The sequence below is a fragment of the Lichenostomus cassidix genome, chromosome 1 (genome assembly GCF_008360975.1).
Source record: "Lichenostomus cassidix isolate B80296 chromosome 1, HeHo_3.0, whole genome shotgun sequence".
Lineage (NCBI taxonomy): Eukaryota > Metazoa > Chordata > Aves > Passeriformes > Meliphagidae > Lichenostomus > Lichenostomus cassidix.
Window position 1 is genome coordinate 109,948,170 of NC_139479.1, and position 22,628 is coordinate 109,970,797.

A 22,628-nucleotide genomic window follows, 5' to 3' on the forward strand; every position below is an offset into this window, starting at 1 on the left:
AGGGAATTACGAAAAGAACCTCAAGTTTGTGGAGAAACAGAGACTTCTTGTTTGTTTAGAAAAGCCAAACAAAATCCCTGAGATGTGTAGGTGCTGCTTAGACATTCTGATACCTATAATTTCTTACCTGGGAATGAAAGTGCAAGATCTCAAACAAGAACTAAATCCAACTTCCTCTCTATCCACCCCTGAAGATGTAAATCCTTTTGAGTATTTTAAGATTACCCTAAAATTGTCCCGACTCTTGTGCACTCCTGCAGTCCCATTCAGAACAGAGTTTTGCTACATCTGATGAGGTGTGTTGACAGAAAAGGAGGGAGACAATGGTTACACCAACAACTTCCAAACAAAACCAGACAAAAGGGCCACCCTGCCTCTGCCTTGGTCAGGTCCTGATGGTTATCTGGTGGATTCTTAACGAGATACAGCAAAGCAGATCATTACATCCCAAGTGCTGCATATTCCCACAGCAGGTCATGCTGGCCCCTCTGCCTTCTGTCCTTTCTGCCCTTGCCTAGAGAGAGAGAGAAATCTGAATTACAAAGGAGAGCAGGGAAAAACAGAGCACAGGCACTCATTTTGCTTTTTAAACTCTGGTATTACTGACAATAAGTTACACTTTGAAGGTTAATGTTCTGTGCTGAGCAGGAGACTTAATTTTTGAAAAATATCTTATGTCTACCAGTGGCATGGGTACAAAAGTACAAGAGCTTTTACTTTTCCAAGTTTTTCAACACATGCAGCACTGATGTTGTAACTCATGGTTTGCTCTCACCCTTCCTTTAGCAATAATGACACCAGGACCTCCCAAAGTTGCACTGACAACCTCAAGAAACCGCATCAGCTACTACCCTAGCCCAGCCCAGAGAATCATAGAATCATTAAGGTTGGAAAAGAACTCCAAGATCATCGAGTCCAACCTTTAACCAAACACCACCTTGTCAACTAAAGCACAGCACTAAGTGCCACATCCAGTCATTTCTCAAACACCTCCAGGGATGTTGGCCACAGTGCCAAGTAGATGGTACAACAAACTGGTCTGTAACCAACCTCAGTCCCTGCCCCAGAACACTCTGAGCTGTAAGAACTCATCTGATACCAAGTTACAGCCAAATGTTAGTATAATTATATTCTGGATAAATTACCATGTTATTTGATAATGTGTGAAAAATTATTAGGTTTTATCCCTTTTTTTTTCCCAGGAAATCAATGATAGTTCCTTATTTCTTTTGTCACTTTGTCTTCTTTTTATTCATTTTTCCCACTGACTGTTTCAAAGCTGTTCTGCTTTGAAACAAGAACTGCTTTTGTTATCTGATTTTCTACATTTTAAGCACATTAGCCATTTAAAGATTTTATATTTAAAATTAAATCAGCCTACTCTTGGTAGAATGATGTATTTCTGCACTTCACAGTGCAGACTTTTCACAGTGCATATTCTTTTGCATTATGTTTCCTCTTTAGGCAGTTGCTTGCCGTGAGACACTGCTAACTGGAGAAAAAAGATATTAACGTCGTGAGAGTGCAAGAACAATGCCTTGCAGTTCAGACATCACATACTCTGGCATGTTTATCTCTTTAGCTTAATAACAGGAGGTTCATACTGCAAAATGCCAAGTGCCCTGGGCTCCCACTGCAGTCGGTGGGAGTTGACAATTAGCACCTGATGGATGCACTGGGCTGCTAAAAGCATGAGGCACACTAAAACTGCTGGTTTGGCTAAACAGCACAGCCTTCCTTCCCCCTTCCCTCCAACTGGTCATTTATCTTCAGGAAAGTACAAGTCAGGTATTTCGATTTCTTGAGTTCCTCAAGTGGAGTTGATTTCTGGAGTGTCCAATCCTGCAAGGCCCTTGCTGGTCATTAGCTCATTACAAAGGATTTCTGTCATCACCAGCCATGCTCTTATGTGAACTCTGGGGGAGTTGTTCCTGACACTGGCCTCTAAGCTTTTAAAGAATCATTCCCACTTATTTGAAGAGATCCTGGAAATTACAGTTCAGGCCTTCTGAACAATTTTTTCCCTTTCTCTGAAGTAGACATCATGCACTGTCATTTACAGAGCCTATATTATGATTTTTTGCTTTCTCACAGGTTTTTGGCAGTATCCAGTGTTGCTAAGGGTGATTTAATTCCTACTTCCACTCCAATTCCCAGAGGCAGCTTTTCCAAGGTGATTCCAAACACAGGAGATGGTGAGTTGCTTTTTACTCTCCCTTACCCAGACTCTACCCTTGTGTTTGATGTACCTGCTCTAAAGATCAAAATCATTTGGTTGGGTCTTCTATAGGGAAGAATCCTGCAAAGCAGGTTAAATAGAAAGTTTTGCTGACCTCTGCCAGACTGACCTTTCCTTAAAGTAGTAAAGGAGAGAAAATCTTCACTGCAAAAAGCCTCAAGTAATAGAGCAGGAAAACACAGCCAAGTGAGGGTTGACCTGTGGGGTTATTGGAGGCTTAATGGGGCAATCTGAGCACACACAGTGCAGTGGAGAGCTGCAGACCAGCCAGGGAAAGATATCAAAGAGGACAATAAATTTGAGAGAAGGAGAGCAGTGGCTGACAGAAGGATGACTAAATGAATGAAGAATGTTCAGCTCAGTCTGAGAAATTCAGGCACTGCAGAAGAAGCTTAGTCTGCAGTCCTAGATCTGAGCGACCTTCCTCCACAGCCTTGGGCATTTAAACACTCAACATCTACTTTAACTGAGGGGAAAAAAACAATGGTGCCAATATAATGCTTCATTGCACAGATATATTTTAAAGACTTAACCTTTGCAAGGCATTTTGAAGATGGAAAGCCCAGCAGTGCACAGATATTTTGTGAGAAGACTTTTCTCAATCTTTGCATTAGCCTGTGCCCATTTCATGCCACAGTGTGCTTGATTTTATTTCTGGTTTTGCCTTGTGCAGTTTTACAAAGTGATTTTTTCACAGCCTAATTGTACATTTTTAACAACAAAGACAAAATCCCCAAATCCTTATTTCGTGTGGTCATTCAAATACAACAGCTTAATGATAACATTTCAGAAAGCACAACTGGTTTGAATAAAAACTTATTTAAAAACACAAGAGTAGAATTCCTGCAACTGTATCAGGAAAAAAATTTGTCATTTTATATAGAGACATCTGAATAATAAATCTACACAGGTTCTGAGCCCTACCATCTCAGGATTGTGTCCACACTCTGAAAGATACAGCAAATTGCACTTTAAAAGTCTTACAGCAAGAGGCAAAGACAAAGTTGGTGCACTTGTAATAACAGAACAAATAAAAAGTGTCATTGGGTAGCTGTAAAATGGACTAAGGTCACCCAGTTGGTTCATGGTAATGTTAATGAAACATACAGATTTTAGTGAAAAATAAGTCAGAATGGGGCCAGTTTCAGCCTTTACAAGGCTTTGCTGCTGCCATGAAGAATGTATACAGAAAGACAAAGTTCCCAAACTTGTATGATTTCAAACTTCTAAGCTGGATTTTTCCGGGCCAGGAATTCCTCCAACTGCCATGTGTACACATCATAGAGAAAAGAAGACTTTTATACTGTATCTGGAAAGCTCAGCAGATTCAGCTGTGGGGGAATGCTTGGTTTGAAAGCTTCTCTTTTATCATTTCAAAAACCTATTTTCTCTCTTCTATTTCTCTCTCATACTGTTTTGTATGTAATAAGAGAGAAATTTGGTCTGTTCCTTAATTTTACTGTAATACCTGTGGTGACATTACAGAGAGAAATTACCTGGTAGGAGAAAATGGAAGTGAAGTATAAACAGGGCTTCTGTTTCTGGTTCTGATGGAAATGGTTTTCCTGGCTGCATGCTGCTTTCCAAAAGACAATAACAGACTGGCAGCTTGAAGAAAACAGGTCTTGACAGCACGTGTCAGCGAGCCAAACGTTTTCTAACACCTTGTGTCACACAGAGCACTTTCATACCATCTGTGCTCCAGCAGAGAAGGCTTGTTCTGTCCCAGGCAGAACCTTTTGTCTTTGCATGGTCACAGGAGCCCAGGGAACCAGGTACCAGGTTAATAAAACCTGTCTGAGGTTGGATGTGTGCAGGGTGTCAGCTCCCCCTGCAAACCCTCTGTGTGTCCCTGGCTGCCCACAGCCTGTCAGGAGCACAGCACAGCTCAGCAGACAGAGGAGTCAGATAGGTACTGCTTTTCTGGTTTAACACTCCCTTGACTGGGTGAAAAAAAGAAATAAAGATGGGAGGGAGAGGAAGAGGGAATGTAATTGAAAGACAAGCACATGCCTCATTAGCACTCACTATGCAAGTGCCTTATACTCTGAGGAAGGTAAAAATATTTGAATGAGGGAAACAGCACCTTTTCAAATATTTCTTTTAACAGAGAACTTTAAAAGGACAACACATTTCTGAGATAAATATAGGTAGCACAGTCTGCAACCTTAATAGAGACCAAGAGGGTAATTAGAAAGCATAACATCTTGATTACATTAAATTGCCTTCTTTGAGCAGCTTTAGTGTTTGTCATTATTAAGTTGTACGTTGCTCAGTATTGAAAGAAGACAAATCATTAAAACTAACACATAAGTAGCATAAAGGATTATCCCTGATATCACTATCAGGCACAGGTTTTGTGCTAATAAAATCCCATGTACCTACGGCAGTTTAAAAGTAACTGAGTTGCCAAAGTTTCATGTGATTTGTCAGAATTAAAAAGGAAAAAAAGCAAGATCTCTGGAAAGACAAAACAGCCCCTCCCACGCAGTAAGCCAGCCCTAAATGCAGTCTCTGCTCTCAGTATTGTCATCTTTGAGGCTCAATATTTTTCTCATTATCATCCCTGTTTCATGGATTTTTTCTTACTTTAATGAATTTCTCTTCTTAGGCACATAGCTATTTTCTTGGCTATCTTGCTTCATTGTGCTGATGGAAGCAGTCTTTTAATTTAGAACATTATTATTAAAAGTAATGCATGAAAGGCTTATCTGGAAGATATATTGGGTTGGCAATAGATGCAAATCAAAATGCAACTGTCTAGGTACTCAATTATATATTTTAATGGAAGACTTTGAGTAAAGCTAAGGCAGGAAGGAGAAAAGTACTTATCAGCATCTATCATTTAAATTACCAGCATTCTGGTAGACTATTCATATATTTTACATCCCTCAATAAGGCTGAGACTGAAGCTGGACAGCAGTTGGCTTGTGAAGCCTCTGTCCTTGGAATACACAGACAGAAGTATTCCAGAAGCACAAAATATTCTTGCATCTTTTTTCTCCCATGCATTAAGTACTTGCATCTTCCAACATCTGGTAGCCTCCTTCCTCTTTTGTAATCCACGTGAATATTTACCATCTACTTGCCTTTGAATGGACTCCAAATGGTTTTGGGAGATTCTCTCTCTGACTTAGGCTAAGGGTGCTCCACAAGAATGCACACTGAGTGATGCCTCCAGTGGGACACACATCAGACATTCTGCTGTCCCAGCTGTATTTGGGGTTACCCAAATTTGCAGGGCTTTTCTTCTCAGTTCAATACAACACAAGTGACTCAAGTTTACCTAAGAGTGCTTAGAGCATCCTGCAGGCTCATGCTGCCCAGAAACTCACCATACAAATCCTTCTGTACATCAGCTGAGAGTATGGCAGGGAGTTTAACCCCTGCAGTGCTCCATGGAACTCAGCCTTTGCTCTTTGGAGCTGCTGTGTCTCTCCCTGCCCAGTCTCCTGGCAGCCACCTCGATCCAAGACCTTTGCAGTGCAGCAGAGATTGCAGAGATTGCTGTAAGGCTGAAATTCAGCATCCTCAACAAGTACAAGGTCAGACAATTATTCAGGCTCACAGAATCTTCTAAAAGATGAATGAGGACTCTCTGTGACTTAGTCCTTCCTAAAGGGGTATATAATGCAGATTTTAAGAGCCAGCCTATCAAGCTCACAGAGCTGATCATGTAAGGAGAGCAAGTATGCTCTGAAAGAAACCTCAAGGTTTGAATGAAGTATTTTGCTTCCCTGTAGAAGCACCTCCAGCAGGACAGAGACATGAGCTTGTCATCTCACCCTGTAACTGATTTGTATCTAATACACAGCTTTATTTTATTGTTTTTTACTGCTGTCCATCTTTTTGTTTTATAGCAGTCTGTCAGCTGAAAACTGGCTGGTTGTTCATACAAAATGTCAGCACATAAATATTAACGTTTCCCCATTGCAGATGGCTCAACTTAAACAATTTCTGGACTTTGTAGGCAGCAGCAGTGCTGGCAGTGGTAAGTTTTGCTTCAGCACTAAACTAGAGTTTATCACAACTTCTGGACCATTTGTTTTTATTTCTAATCTCTGTACCTGAACTCTTTCAACACATGCTCTGGCCTAGTCTTTTAAGAGCAGCTTAACAAGAAGTCATCACACTGGACGAAAAGTTAGGATTTAAAATGGAAAACTGAAAAGTAGATAGGCCCTGCTTGCAGAAGGGTTTCATTCTGGCACAGTATTTGCTCCCATTAATATAGAATAATAGCTTTAGCAGGGCTTTTTTGTTCAAATATTTAGGAATTTGCCTGACATTCACTCAACTCTTAGCAGCCTTAGCTACATTCAGAAGGACTGATAATGTAAAGGTTGTTTTACTTTCATACAATAGAGTTAATTCAAAGAGTTTTATCAAAATTCTTACCTGCTAAATTTGACTTTGAGGTTATTTTAATTATACTGGAACCTTCTTACTTGTTAAAAAAGTCACCAAACTTCAATCAGAAATTCAGGACAATTGGTACAGACACTGAGGCAGAAGAAGACCCATCAGAAGATTGTACTTAATGAGATTTCCAAAAGACATCTGAAAAGCTGACCTTTGCCAAGTGCTTCTTTTATCATGTATTGCCAGAAATATGTTACTTCTTTAGGTTATGTATCTGCAGTAGAGTCTATCAGCTAAAATCATGCAAGTTGTAATTCTGCTGAAGCCAGTGCACTCTGGAGAGGACAATTTTAGCTACAAATGAATAGGGTCATTTACACTTGAGATAAGAGAAAGCAAGTTACTGCTATTTCAGTAAAATACATACACTTATGATAATAGGGGGAAGAAACACTCAAACTTTTAAAATGGGTTTCTAAAAAAGATAGTAACTACAATATATTTGATAAGTTTGTGTCCTGTTTTGAACACAGTGTTGTCATCACCTAAACATGTTGAGTTGAATTAAACTAAGCTCAGTTATGGCAGATAGGCTTGGTACAGCAAAGCTCAGCAGATTCACTTTCAAAAGGCTCAGTAGATGAATGCTCAAATTTGGCATTTTAGTCAGGACCTAAGATAAAGTATTAAAGGGGGTTTTTCTGTTGCACTTCAATCCACTTCAGGGAAGAAGCACCTCTTTCCCTTTCAAAAATGTGGGATTCTCAAGATAATAAACACCAGGACTATGCTATATTAGGATCAATTGAAATCTATTAGAATCTATTCCTGCTGACTATCCCAACAAACAACTACAGATTTCCCAGCACAAAACTGCCAAATATCCCTTCTTGTTCTCAGTCAAAGCTTAAACACTCAGTACTGCAAATTAAGGTTAGAATTCAACTGACCAAAGGTGGACATCTTGAACCAATCACTCCAAGTTTCTCTTTGCAGTAATAGAGAGAAGCAGAGACTCATAAAGTGCCAGGCATCTGGTGTAAATAGATCAGCCCAATCTCACCCCAGTACTTGCTTCACTCCTTTCCCATAAAGAGTGCCTAAAGTGCCAAAGAGTACCTGTCTAGCACAGATTGCTTTCAGCTTAGGCAGACCCATAAAAGGAAGTGAGATTAATTCCACCAAAAAAGCTGAAGAACTTGGGAAATGGCAGTTTCACTTCCCTTTATAGAAACAGGTGCATGAAGCTTTCTCACTTAGTAGGAGTTGGTGACTTCAGGAAGAACAGTAGTTTACCAGAAACATAGGAGGAGGAAAAAAAAAAAAGCTTTAATTCGTAGAGTAGATTAAAATATGCAAATAGCTTTTGCAATGTCCCCAGTGCAGGGGAACAGGTAGCATGGTCTGTTCAAGAAAAACTGGGAACCTTCAGTGAGCAGCAAATTCCACGGGTTCCTCTATGTGACAGCTGCTTTGTGCTTTAAGAGTCCTTGCTGCAGAGTTTTTGACAAGGTCTGTGCTGTTGTGAGCCTTGTCTCTCATGACAGCTAAGGGCTATAATCCATAAAAATCAAAGCTTGCATGTAAATGTTGTCCTGAAAGAGTGTGTTGGGTTTTATCTGAGCCTGCTGTTAGAAATTTTCCCCCTGGGGTCTTTCAGGTCCTTGGAAAGAAACATCAATACTTCCACAGAGAAAAATACATGGCAGGCGATTGAAAATATTATTTATTCTAAATACAGGATTTCTTTATGTGCCTTTAACCCAGAGCTGCTTCCAAAGATTAATCTGCTAACAAAGAGTTGTTTGACAAAGCAGGATACTTCGGAATCATGTTGCTGACATGCTGGAGATGATGGAGCACCTAAGAGACTGATGATAGCCTGGAAATGGAATGGAAATACACTGCATTGTGCTTTTCCTATGAGCAAACAAAACCTAGCACTGGCATTCTTTGCAGAATTCATTTCTCAAAAATCTATAAAGTCTGTACTAAGCCTGTACACATTGCGAGATTTTATTTTTCAGTAACTCAGATTTAACTGAGTTTCCACAAAGATGTCAGGGCCATCTGTCTCACCAGCAAGGTCATCCCATGTCAGATGTCAAGGTCACAAAAGATAGCTAGAATTTCTCAGCCAAGAAAAATATTCATAGACATTTTACATTGGCAAGACAACTTAAATTTTCTATGTCTGCCTCTGAAAGAAATGGGTGCTGGAAAATATTCTAACATATATTTCCTGGATATTTTCTTTCTTCCTTTCCTATGCTGAAAAAAAACCATAACCCAAGGCAGAGTGAAATTTCAACCAGCTGGTTAAAGGTTAGCTTAGAAATTGATGAACATTAGAGAAACAGGGCTTTGGAATAGAAATTCTGAGACAGTGTTCATCAGATCTCTGCCTATCCCTGCACCAAGCTGGAAAATTAGATTTAGTTCTGTACTCATTCAGGGAGTTGGTATTTACCTGACCAGGCAAACAAAGGCTCAGTTCTCTCAGGTCTGTTATGAGAATAGTATTTCCTTTACTTTGGAACAGGATTTGGTTTTAAATTATAAATATGCATACTGCTAAGCTGAACAACCATGCACATTATCCCTCTGGTTGTATTTAAAAGAGTAGATAGCAGGATAGGAAAAAAAATCAGAAATTGCCTGCTTAAACATGATTAATATTAAGGCAAATTGCATCAATAAGCAGTTTACATTTTGTTATTGCAGCTTACGAAAAGGCAACCCTAAAACACAAAAATGCTGTATTTGACCAGGAGGAGACATTAAACCTGTATTTGAACTTCATGTCTTCAGTTATCTTGGTCATTGCCTCCATAAAATGATTTCTAGGGTTTAGTAATTAGCAGTTATTGCACTGATTAGTTACACAAAATAAGGAAGCAGCTGAGAAACCTGCTGTGGATTCAGGCTGGTATTTAAAATGGACTGTTTGGCAATAAGACTGATTGCCAGATGCTGAGCTGCTGCTCAGAGAGATGGATTTTGAATTGACCCATAAGAAAGAAGGGCAAAAATTGACCATTTTGCTGCTCTTGCTTGCCAGCACAAAGATATGCTGGTTTTGGTCTTTTTTCTTTCCTATCTCCCTCACTGCTTGAAGACACACAAACATAAGCCCCAAACTTCAACACCTGCAATTTATATTTCAAAAGGGTGAAACAGTTGCATGACTTAGAGGCTACAGACATATGTCATAAACAGGCTCAGATTAGCTTAATTAATTGATGCACTGAGTAAGCTGTGAATGTATCTGAGGTACAAAGATGTGACTATGAAGGTCTTTATAGAATTACCCCAGAGTGGTTATTTGTTCATAATTGTGATGCTGCAGTAGTGCCTCAAAATGGATCTCGTACCAAAAAAATACAATAATAAGTGGTCCATTTGCTAGAGAGCTTTCACTATGAATAGGCAAAATGAAGGCTTGGGGAAAAGTGATTTTGAAAATGCTTGTGATCCTTCTTAGCAGACAAATTGGAACAATTTAACTAAAGCCTTTCAGAAGCTGAAGTTATGCCAGGCAATTGAAGCCCAGATAGGCGAGGATTTAATAGTTTACATCTGCTGCCCATCAAATGTACCTTCAGTTGTAAACTTGCAGCCCTAAGAATGTTTCCACAGGCAGCTGTTTTATTCTGTACATAACACATGGATGTTCCTGTACCCAGCTCTCCTCAGGTATTGACTCAAAGCAGGTTAATCCTTCAAAAACATCACAACTATGAGCAACTCTGGTCTGAAAAGGAGGCAGGCCAGCAGAGCTCTCTCTGGCACTGCATGCTGTGGTTCCAGCTTTAAATAATATTTCCATCAAGAATGGCAGCTTTGTGCCTTCACTAGCTTCTCTCCTTGCTGGAAAGCAGAGAGAAAAAAAGCAAGAAAACCAAACTTTGCATGGATTTGAAGGAACCCTGTGCTCTCCACCTTTTGTTTGCAAGCTCTGGAAGAGGAGAGCAAGCAAAGGTTTGGGGTTTGGTGCCTTGCTGCTGCTGCCAGCTCTGGGTGGCTGGACTATTGTCACTTGGGTTGCAAACAGAGGGGTGGATACTCATGCCTGTTTCAAACAAATCAGCCTTTTAATCTGAAGAATAGTGAAAGAACATTTCCTGGTATCTTAGATACATCAGTGGTAGAAAGAGGTAGTGGCTAAACTTAACAGGTTATCCTACAGAAAGGAAAGTCATAATTTTGTGGAAAATAGGGAGGTATTCACATTCCTGAACTTACCTTAGGATCTAGCTAGGAAAAAATAAGGCATATAGAGGAAAACCTATGTCAAACTAACTAGAGGCATTCTGTGAATCCATCACTAAATGGGAAGCTGCTCTTCTGTCAGAGTTGTGCAATTGCAGTCACAGGTGATTCTTTGGAGTTCCCAACAGCCACTCTGCTTTGCATTTTCCCCATTAAGACAAGTTCAGTCTTTTACCATCCCTAGCCACACCATTTGTTTGCTGCAGAACAAATCAATGAGGAAAAAGAAAACTTTTCAGCCTGGTTCTCCAGGGTTGGAGGAATTCTTTCAGTCAATTAACCATCTGGCAGAAGCTTTCCAGCTTGCATGCAAGAATCCCAAAGCACTAAAAAGAACACTGTGTCTGTTAAGTTCTTTATAATTCACTGCTATAAACCAATAAGATCTTCCATGTCACTACAATGGCATTCTTCAGCAAGGCCCAAAACCCATGCACTTTGTGACACCTAAATACATTGGAACATTCCTGCTCAAAACAGCTTGGGAGTTCCTCAGATGGAGGTTACACACAGAGTCATCATGTTCAAGTAACAGTGGTGGATCCTTATCCATCAATTTGATTTGTTTTCAATCAATTTTTATTGTTGGCTGTTTCAGCATCCTGTGGCAATCAGTGCTGCAGTTTTAATAATTACATAGCCAGGGTCTCAAGAATTTGGTAGTGGGGCGTGTGTGTTGTTATTAAAAACGTACTTGCAGGTACCTTCCCTGTTCCACTGAAATTTCTCTGTAATTTATCTTCCATAGCTAGAAGACAAATTTGCAACTGTGGGCCTCATAAACTGAATATGCATTACAGTGAGTTGAAAAAATACAAGAGAGTTTTTTGTTTGCACATTCTGTCTCTCAGCAGTTCTAAATTACCTACCTTCAAATGACTTACCTTCAAATAATCACTTTGCTAGTGGAAATTAAAATTCATAAACTTTCTTCAAGTTTAGGATTCTTCTCCCCTGTGATGAGCATCTGGGAACAGCCTATAGATTTACAGCCCTGAAAATGATACATAAAATGCATATTTAAAATTTTAAACAAGTCTGTCACAACTGTTAAAATTTTATTTGAGGTAATTTGAATTTTGAAAACTCTTGCTTGAACTGCCCTCACAAAGGTATTTTAACACTGAAAAAAAAAACCAAACCAAAAAACATGTATTTGGCTACACTTTAAAATTAGGACAAAAGAGCCTTCTTAAGAAAGCTATTAGAAGTTTTACAACCAGAACAGAAGACTAGTACTTACATGAATTCATTATCTGCTTCAAAACAATTTATTCAGAAGCAATGGAAAAGAAACAAATTAAAATGTCCCTTTAGATTTCACTCAGAAAATATATTCTTTTGTAGGTCTTCAACTCCAACCTTCTGACAGCTGAAATTAACTTTGCATTACTGAAACAGATAATGCACTGTCCTTATTCTATTCAGAGATAATACAGTAAATACTGATTAGGTTTAACACATGAGGTTTACAGCAGAAACATTTCTTAATTTGTATTAGTTTGTATTTGTGAATGATGTCTAGCTGTCAATTAGGCTTCACTATTTCCAAATTTTATTTAAAACCAACATGTCAGCTTTAATATTTTTGTTGTGGGGTTTTTTTAGTGCTTCGATGTATATACATTTATACAAATATTACTTTAAGTCACTAAAATTTAATAATAAACATTCTCTTTATCTCCTGCTGCCTGCCAGACTGCTTGCTTGTACAGAAAAAAAAATACATCCTATTTCAGATTAAATCTGTTATGTATTTTCAGGGAATGTAATAATCTTCATACAGTAGCAGAAAAATTATGACTTTATGGTGCCATAAAATGTGTCCTTTTCCCAGGATTTTCAAGACTGCAATATGTAGGTTAATACAATCAAATCCCAACTACATAATGTGGCTCACAGTGATGACAATGGTGTAAAACCACCATGTGCATTATAGGTGAGGTGGATGGTTTGGTGGATTTTTTAAGGAATCTCATCCCTTTTCACTTTTGGGAAGACAACTTGGTCAGTGCACAAATTTTTAAGCCCCTGCCATGTCACACAGATCACTTGTCCAACACCCCTCACCACCCCATTTATTCCAAAGGCTCTGATATATTTCTTAATTAAATCTTGACAGTGAAATTGTAGCTCATGAAAACAATCCATGGTGGTTTGCAAGGCAGTGTCTGTGAATATTAAAGCAGCACTTGACCAGACTGGGCTTTTTACAGTTCAGTCAGGTATGCCTTGAAAGCATTATCAGGGATAAGTGGTGGGTATTTGAATAATAAGCACTCGAATTCTGCCTCTGGGATGAAATACAAAGCTCCTCAGGCAGTCTGCAGGGCCGGAAAGCTCAGTCAGAATGTTTGGTATTTTGTTCTGCTGCAAGCAGCCACAGTTTACTTAGACACCAAGCTGTTTTCCTGATCCTTTTTCCCTGGCAGCATCAGCCCATGTAGCCAGAGGTGTTATTATTCCCATTCTCTTTAAGTCCCCTCTCTGACCTATATTCACTCATCTGTTTGTTAGTCTTTCACTTATAAATAGACTTTAAATGTTACTGTGTGAATGCAAACTTATGTTAATAGATAACACCACCCACTCTTACTAAATAGAAATACTATTTTTCACCATCTTACAAGTTTAGAGCCATAATTAAGATAAATTTCAAGCACACTTTAAACATTTCAGTCCAAATGCAGGCACATTTCAGAAGTGCTCTTATTGGTAACCTAGTGATAATTATTTTTTTCTTACAGTTACACAGGTGAATTTTATTCCTGAAAAATAGAGTTGCTTTTCAAAGGACAAAGTTAATCTCCCCATTTATTTGAAATCCTGGCTTTCATTTGAAACAGTGACAATTTTGACCTTGCTTGTTCTGTGGTGACTCCTTTACAAAACCAAATGCACCAGAAAAGCTAGTGTTCAGCAGCAGGTAAGAAGCCAAAGGGACTGGAAGTGCAGTACCTCAGTTAAAAATTGTCACCAGAGGCCAATGTGCAAATTAGCATGGAAGTTACTTGAGGGAAACCAGGAATTCCCATTCCAGTTTAAGATATTCCTACAGAGGTATATGCCATTTCCTAGATGTCTGCTTCCACACAGAAGCAGACATCTAGAATTTAATCTTCATTTGGAAAAGGAAAACATTAAAATTGTAGAATAAGCACCTGAAACTACAGGGGAATCGTCTCCATGCAGCACACCAGCAAAAAGAAGCCAAGCCACCAAACCAGCTGGTGTAGATGGTCTGAGGCTGCTCAGATCTGGCACCCTCTGAAGCAAACATAATTTGACAATAGCTAATTTTTTGGAAAGAAATCCGTGGAAAATGAAATGCCAGGAGAAAACGTGGTAGACCAGAAAAGTTCCTGGGGGACGTGCTGCCTGTACTGCATTTTCACACTTATCCATAGGCATTGGGACAATATTCTGCCCTTTAGTTCTTATCATCCCTTTATTTGCAAGAGCCAAGAACAGAGATAAAGACTGTGAGTATGAGTGTGGAATGAGCTAGAATGAGACAATTCTCTAGGAAGGCACAGCTCATCACAGCAACCCATTTTACTCAGTTTCATGGTCAGCACAGGAGAGAAGTCAACAAGCCCCCCAGGTTTGAGCCCCAGACCAATCCCCAGTGTGCTTCCAGAGCCAGACCTAGCACCTGCTGGACCACTCCATTTGCCAGCTTTCTATAGTGGGAAATGCTGCAGCCAGGACTCAGGGCCAAAGCAATATTTGATTTGATCCTATAATCACGTCTCAGATGCTCTCCCTCAGGCTGGTAGCCCTTGTGGCACCAAAACTTAGTTATTACATATTATTCTTATCACATGGTTGGGTTTCTTTTCAGGTAAAAGCTAAAAAGATGAAAAGCCATGTCCTAGCCTAGCAGAGCAATGTTTTCACACCATAACACTTGAATTACATGGCTGTGCTGTGGCATGAGGGCATCAGAAAGTGAAAATAGAAGGTGTGGTTTTGGAGGAGGACAGATGTGGTGCTGCCCTGGGTCATTGCTACTGCCTTGCAGCAGGCTCAGGCATAAAGCCTCTAGGCTTTGCTGTTCAGGTCTGTCCTGTTAGAAATACACTTTTTCTCCAAGAGAGCCAATTTTAGTGCATGAGGAGTGTGGATAATAAAACAGGAGGCAAAATGGCAACACAGCCAGACTGCAAGGGCAGCATCTCCTCAGGAAAATGAGGGAGAGAGGGAAGAGAGCTTGAGTGAAATCATGACAGGAGAGGACTCATGAGGAGTAACAGCTCACAATATCCCACAGCCTTTTCCAGCTCTCCTAGAGGAGACATGGAGGTTGCTTTTACACCTTGGGAGGAAGTCTAGAGAAAGTCCTCTACCCTGCATCTCACAGCAAATGGCGGCAAAGTCAAACATCCCTCAGGTCTGTAGGTAAGGCAGAATCAAATAAGATAATTGTGTATGCCATAAAAATTTCTATATAATTTAGAAATAGTGTCCTGTTAGTTAAATAAAAATAATAGATATTCTTTCTGAATCAGATTAGTTTTTCAGATTTTTCCAGGATTCTAAATAAGATTAACAGTAAATGTTATAAAATGATATATTAATATTTATATGTGTAAATGATAGGAAGACTTTTAAGAAGAACTTCTTACATACAGTGCAGTCAAAATTTAAACCAAAAGTTTCCTTAAATAAGTGTAACTGTAAGAGATGGTATTCAAGGAGTTTAGACAAATTATCAGACTGATATTTCTGGATGCAAAGTCATTAAAAATATCTTCAGAATGATCTCCAGATTAAAAGTGACACACTGAAGGATGACTTAATTTATTCTCTGACATTGAGTAAGGTAGGTTTCTCTTGCCCAGAAATGCAAAATAAATAACTGCAAACACCCATAGTGAAAATTCTAAAGGAAATGCATTGATACTGAAAGTATTTCTTGTGAATCACAGTCTTTCTAACCTTGAGACAGCAATTTTTTTGCATAATTGTTTTTTAATGTGGTACCTGAAAAAGTAGATGCATTGTAAAAGCACAAAGGTTACATATGCTACCTTCTTAAACCTATTTGGAAAGGTAATACTTTTACCCCACAGCGACTTAGAATTGCTCATGGTGTTTTTCAGTGCTGTTCATCCCTAGATTTTCCCAAAATCCAGTGAAGGCCTCTGCCTTAACCCCCATGGGCAGTGGCCTTAGGTTTCAGCAATGCACAGCCCTTTGTTTTCCCTCTACACCCCCTGGATATCAGCTTTTCACATCATCTTACCACTTTGCAAATCAGAGATGGGCTCTCAAGTCAAGCACTGCAGATTACACAGAGGGACAAGAGCCTCACTGAAGTGAGTTCAGAGAGTTCCTAACTGATATTAGGACAGAAAAGGGGTTACAACTCATTTCAAGGTCCAGAGGCAACTGTCTAATCCTGAAGTCTTTGGGGTTTTTTTCCCTTTCATTACCATTTCATCCTAAGGCACAAAATCAGTATCACAACTATTTTTCTTTTTTTCTTCCTTTTTTTCTTTCCCTTCAAAGCTACAGGAAGTAAAAAATCACATTTAGAGTGAAAAATATGGGGACAGATATAGGCATCGGCACCTGAATGAATTTCATGATGATTACATTCATCTCTAAGGTATGAAGTAGCAACTCTATTTCCCTTTTCACTCTTCTCTAGCAAACCTGGAGATTCAATAATGTCATACAACATATTGCAATGTGACAGCAGAGTGCTGATTTGTCCTATACAAGCATTTGTCGTTTTAGGTGTGGGATGGCTTTTCAGTATATTCAACAACACTTTGAAATATTTGCCTAAATTAGATTTTTTACCTTCTGTTGTACAAATCTAGATTCCTTTCATCCATACAGGAACATTCAAGTTAAAAGGAGCTGTTATCAACAGTAACAGAAGTATTTTGTAGGAAATAGAAATGCCTATGAAAACAAACAGGATGCAGAAGGAAGATACTATACTCTGTTGCATGTACAGTAATAGAGATGCCAGTTTGACCACGTTTATAATTAACCAAGGAACAGCCAGACTACTGCAAATATTGTAGTGTTCCCTGTTCTATTCAGAACTAAATGCACACTCAGAACTAAAATACTCTCTTCATCCATTCATTTTGAACACAAGAATTAACTAGTGCTACAGGTAACAGAACTGAAGGGATACCAAAAAAAAAAAAAAAAAAAAGTTTATAGACTCATGTTAAAGTTCATCTTAGATTTGGAAAGCAGTAGTCTGAAACCCACATAATGCTGTTATTTTCATGCCTTGCTCTCAATGCTTCTAACAATGCTCAGGAAAAAACACATTTTGAAGAAATTATAATCTAGAATATGATGCATGCATCACTTTTACCTGCTCAAAGCAGTGGAATAACTGCAGTACTTCTACATATTTCCAGGTTAGGTGTTACAAGTGACTTCACAGTTTAGACATGACAACAGCCTGTTCTCAGATGCTGGCAGAGAGCAGGAACAATTACAAAAGTCATTTTGGAACTGAAGGAAGTGAAGACTCAATTATATATTTGATACCTATGGTCATTAGCTAAGTCAGAATTTAGTAAAATTAAATGGATTTTAATTTTGTAGAATCACCTACTAAACAAAGTTAAGTGCTTCCTTACCCTTTTGCATAGTTCACTTTTTGTTTTTTTCCTCAATGCGTTGCCATTAATCCTTGGTGTGGAACCAGCCTAACTGTTTATACTTAACTTATTTGAAAATTGCCATGACTTGTAGACCTGAGAAAAGCTACTACTTAAAGACACTAGGCAATGAACCTGACTTTTAAAACTATATGCTCCATTTTTTTCCTCAGAATATTCCCTTTTTTTTTTTTTTTTCATTTTAACCTTCCCGGAAGGCCTATGGTATTAATATCTCCTGAGCTGCAAGTAATTTTCTAGAACAACAGCTCAAGCACAGACAACTGTAAAATGTGTTCTTGATTGTGGCACAACCCTGACAACTTACCCCTCAATCAACATCTCTGGTCAAACTTTTTAAAGAACAGCCTCTTTAAAAAGAGAAAGATATTCATTGTCCCTAGTGAATTTCAAAGCACTCCACTGAGTTAGGAATAATCACCTGTATAAAGCAGGGATTCTGCAGAGAAGGATTTAAGGGATCACAAGGTAGACATGAGTCAAAAATGCTATTGGAGAGGGGGAATGAAATAAAATATTATAGTGTAATACATAAAGCATCACCCCAGACCACTCTGTCCATTTTTGACCACTTTAGGAGGGTCAGGGACAACTGGAAAGCACCCAGAAAGGAACAAAGCAAAAACTCAAGTAAGTAGCAAATGTGAACAAAGAAGAAATATCAGAGATGAAGTTCTCCAGTCTAAATAAGAGAAGCAGGGAGGATGCCCATTTGGAAGTCTAAAGGCTGGTGCAGAGAGGGAGGGACAAAAACAGTCTCCATGCCCACCCAGAGCCCAGTGTACCTGGCAACAGGGAAGGTTTAGCTCCAAATTCTGACTCTGCTGGGAGATGGTGCCTAGGAATTGTTTATTTCTATTGCTGGAGTGCCTTAAACAAGAGAGATGTAAATATTTGTCAGATGTGACAGTACCACTTGCCTGGTGAAACACTGAAGATTACTGCTAAAAACCTGTTTTCTAGCAGATTTTATTTCTGCCTTGCATATACTATTTTCATAAAGTCAGTTTTGCCTTCACAGAAGCTTAAAATTGGGACTGACATAACTGGGTGTTTGGCCAGTGTAAATAAAAGGTTTTAAGGGGTAATAACTCCTTGAATTTTATTTTATCAAGAGCACGGAAACTCTGGCAAAAGACCAAAACCCAGACTTGCAGTCCTTGGAAGTCTATCATTGCTCATTCCTGGAAAACTCAACAAATACTCAGACTTTTACATAAGCTTCTATTTCAAAGATACTCATCAAGCATTCTTACACCCATATTTGTGTTTTACCTACTTTGTATCTTCCTTTTGATCCCCTCTCTCACACTGAACATTGTCTGGGGACAAAACATCCTCTGCAGTTTACCTGAGCTGAGGTACCTCTGCACCAGAAGAATGCTCCTGCAGGAAGCAGGGGATGTTTGACACTCAGGGCTGGTTTTTGGGTTTCAGAGGACATAGCTGCACACTTGGGAGGCAGTAACTTCTTAATTACAGTCCTCTGGGGAGTGGGAGGAATCAAAGCAGTGGCATGTCTGAGAGGGACTTGACACAAGTGGCCAAAGTGGCCTAATCCCATCAGAGGAGAAAGCACTTGATCTGTGCTCCAGAAAGCACCCAGCCTTCTTCAGGCACTCTATAATTAACTACTTAAAATTGCTTCCCTCAGTGCACTTCTCTGCTTCTGCTCTCCTATCAGCCTCATCACTGAAATGCCCCCTGGTTAACCAGCCCTGATTTCTGCTTCCTGCCCCATGCACACTCCAGTTTCAGTGCCCTAGGGTGGGATCATGGCTAAGGCACCAGGCTGGGGTCAGCTCTCAGTTTCTTCATGGCCCATATCACACACGTTCTGAATTTTGGGAGTCTGTCATGAGGCACGTCAGCTGAATGCCCACGGGAATTCTGGATGCATGAAATTATCCTAGAAATGATCACTTTTTAAAAAGTTAGGGCCTGGACGTTGGAAAGAACTCATGCTTGGGAACAGTGTTGAAGCACATGCTGGTTTTATTTATTTCAAAGAATCATCCGAGTTTAAAAAGAACTAAAACACATTGCTGGATCAGGACGTGTGACTGACTAAAAAAAGGGAATATCCACACCACTTCTAAAGTGTGTTATTTAAAAAGGAATGCAATTATTCATTCTTCAACCAGCAGCCAACCTGCAGCTCATGGCAATTAGGAACAAGCACTTTCTCCAGGCGTGCTTTTCCATAATTGTCTATGCATCCATTTCTTGCATTTTCCTGCTTATTGTCTAGCCCTAGTGCCAAACAAAATCAGCATCTTGGAGTTGAAAGAGAAGACACTGATAGAGCCAAAGCAGTGTGAAGCAGGCACTTATTTTACCTGCTCTGAGGAGCAGAGTGCTGCTCAGCCCTCCAATCACCACCAATCCAGAGACCACTTTGTGAACCACTGTTTCAGGTCATTTTTCCTACTAACCCCACATTTCACAGTGGGAAATAATAAAAGAAACTGTCAGAGTTATTATCTGTAAGTTCATTTTCTGAGAATACAACAAACCACCAAATCCATGAAAACTAGTTACCATTAACACCACCAGAGATGTCCTCTTGTGTGGGTAAACAGGATGGAAAACAATGAAATTCCAAGCACTTAACATCTCTTATATAAAATGGGTAATTTTCTAATGCTACGACCAAGAAAGGAAGAAAAGAACAAAAGAATCTTTTTCCAAAAAAATTATAACATGCAAAAAACTAAACATTTTCAGACACTTTCACCAATCTTGAACTTTGCCATTAGGAAGACATACTCTACAGGGCTGGTGCCTCATTAATTACAGCCACAGCACTGCAATCCATGAAGGGAGAAATGGGGGAGGAGGACTGTGCTAATTTAGCTCCGAGTTCCACAGAAGAGAATGTCACACTCACTCCCCCTCAGCAGTGGGCTTTTCATATGGCTGCATCCAGGATGGTTGGTGGCTGAAAAGAGAAAGTGCTACTGCTGAGAGAGAGCAAGGCAGTCACTCATCAGCCCAGGGCCTTTTTGCTGCTGTCCTTAACAGCAGCACACCTCTTGCCCTGTTAAAATACTCTCTGGGTTGGGATAGGATGTATTCACTTTGTAGGAGAAACGACAGAATGAGCTATGTTGATTTCATGTTGTAAGTTTTGGTTGAAGAGGTCTATCAAAGTGAAAGATCTTTAGGGTTTCTCAAAAACAGGTTGTGTTTAATAGTCCTTTATCCCTCAGTGAACAAAGAGAGTCAAATGTGTGTTTTGCTCTGAATCCTGTAGGCAATACCAGCCAGATATATATCACATATACTTATGCCATGCTGCTTTCTCTGCTATAAGCTACAGCCTAAAGTTATTCTTTTTCTATTTTCCCATCAGATAAAACAAAGTGGTTATTTTCATCTTGGGGTCTATAAACCTTTATGTGAACAACTTCTAAGAGGTCCACTCAAAACAATTAGGCAATAAACAAGCCCACCACATTACTAGTGCAGGACATCAGTTATCACATGAGGACCTGCAATTCTACTGGAAGTTTTTTAGTAGTCTACAAATTGGCTGGTGGAAACAAAAAGCTTAAAACCACTGAAGCTAAATACACCCAAATAATATCTGCATGGTCAATAGCAGAAGACAGATAACCCTTGAGAGAGACTATGAAAATTAAAAGAAAAGAATATGCATAGAAACATATCCATTGAGATTTGTTGTCTAAAATAAAATAAAAGGCATAAAAATACAAGAAAAATTGGGGAGTATCAGATGTTAACAGGAAGGGTAACAAGGAAATCACACCATGGGTTAACTGGCCATAAGTTGCTCTGTTTACAAATAATGGAACATTAACAGAAGAGAATAGGCAGGAAGGCAAGCCAACATTTTATACCAAAAATTATTAATGCACCGACAGTCTGAACATTAAGTTAAGGTTCCATAATGAGGCTAACAGTCTGTGGAGCTGCTTCAGTCATAAGACTGTTCTCAGCTTAATGGGTGCCATAACCATTAAAGATGAAACACAATATTTGGAAGGCAGAATAGATACAAAGCAGAAGAACATCACAGCAAACAAAAAAAGTGATCTTGTTCCATTCAGGCTTGGCGCTGCACAGCAGGATGAAAAGAAAACACAATACTAGTTTCTCTATACCTCCCACTGTTCTCATGTCTGAAAACTAAAGATGAAGACACTCAAAAGCCAACCATAGCTTAGGGAATAAGTCTTCCATGGTTTCCTCTATGTTTAATGGATAGACAAATCTCCCACAAAATAAATCAGAGCAGAAACTTCCTGTGATTTTTTGTATCCTCTAGGATACCAGATTAGAAGTTTCTGATGTGACAAAAGACAGAGCTTCAACACAAAGGGATAAATAAATTCGAGGACTGAGCAAACAAGAATCATGAAGTTCAACACAGCCAAGTGCAAAGCTATGCACTTAGGGAAGAAAAACCCCAGGCACCTGCAAGGGCAGGAAACCAAATGGGCTGATATTAGCCCTGCCAAAAAGGTCCTCAGGTTACCATGGGTCAGATTAATACAAACCAACACTGCCCTCTTGTCACCAATAAGGCAAATGACCTCATTAAAATCAACATGTCCAGCAGACTGGGAGGTAATCATCCCCCTCCAGTCAGCACTGGAAAGACCACACTTGCCTTCATCCACTTTTGGAGAGAAGGATGAGATCAAGATGGATAAGGAAAAAATGGAAACAGTCCAGTTGCTGAGAAGGCCAGGGCTCAGGGCACATGGCTTGTGAGGAGAGGTTGAAGAACAGGGCTTGTTCCTTCCTCAAAGAAGGGGTTATCTAGAAAGATCATCCCTAAAGAAGGGATGATCTAGTGCAGCTCTAGAAAGGTTAAAGACCATGAAGACAAACTGGTTTTGAGCGTGGCAGGCAAAATAATGAAGGATGATAACATCTACAAACATTGTCTCAAGAGGTTCAGCCTGGAGTTCAAGAAAAACTTCCTCACTGGCAGGGCAGGACAGGACAGTGCTGCTGCCCAAGAGCTTCTAGTGTCTCAGTTTCTGGGGATTTTCAAAACTCCTCAATACAAAGCCATGGCTGACCTGGTGTTCAATGTCAGCAAGCCTCCAGCTACAAAGAGGCAA

General features: G+C 39.5%; 1 protein-coding gene and 1 long non-coding RNA gene across 5 annotated transcripts in view; one reads left to right on the forward strand and one right to left on the reverse strand.

The window, feature by feature from the left end:
- HTR1F (5-hydroxytryptamine receptor 1F) overlaps window positions 1–22,628 on the forward strand; it is a 104,595-nt gene that overhangs the window by 46,215 nt on the left and 35,752 nt on the right. Inside the window, exon 2 of the mRNA XM_085075648.1 lies at window positions 2,095–2,195. The gene's annotated coding sequence lies outside the window, so the exon portion shown is untranslated. The remainder of the gene's footprint in view (window positions 1–2,094; window positions 2,196–22,628) is intronic.
- LOC146445536 (uncharacterized) overlaps window positions 1–22,628 on the reverse strand; it is a 65,177-nt gene that overhangs the window by 6,059 nt on the left and 36,490 nt on the right. For all 4 annotated transcript variants that reach the window (XR_014855304.1, XR_014855303.1, XR_014855302.1 and 1 more), the window contains exons 3-4: window positions 11,758–11,867; window positions 128–514 (exon numbers count right to left, since the gene is read on the reverse strand). This is a non-coding gene — a long non-coding RNA (uncharacterized LOC146445536). The remainder of the gene's footprint in view (window positions 1–127; window positions 515–11,757; window positions 11,868–22,628) is intronic.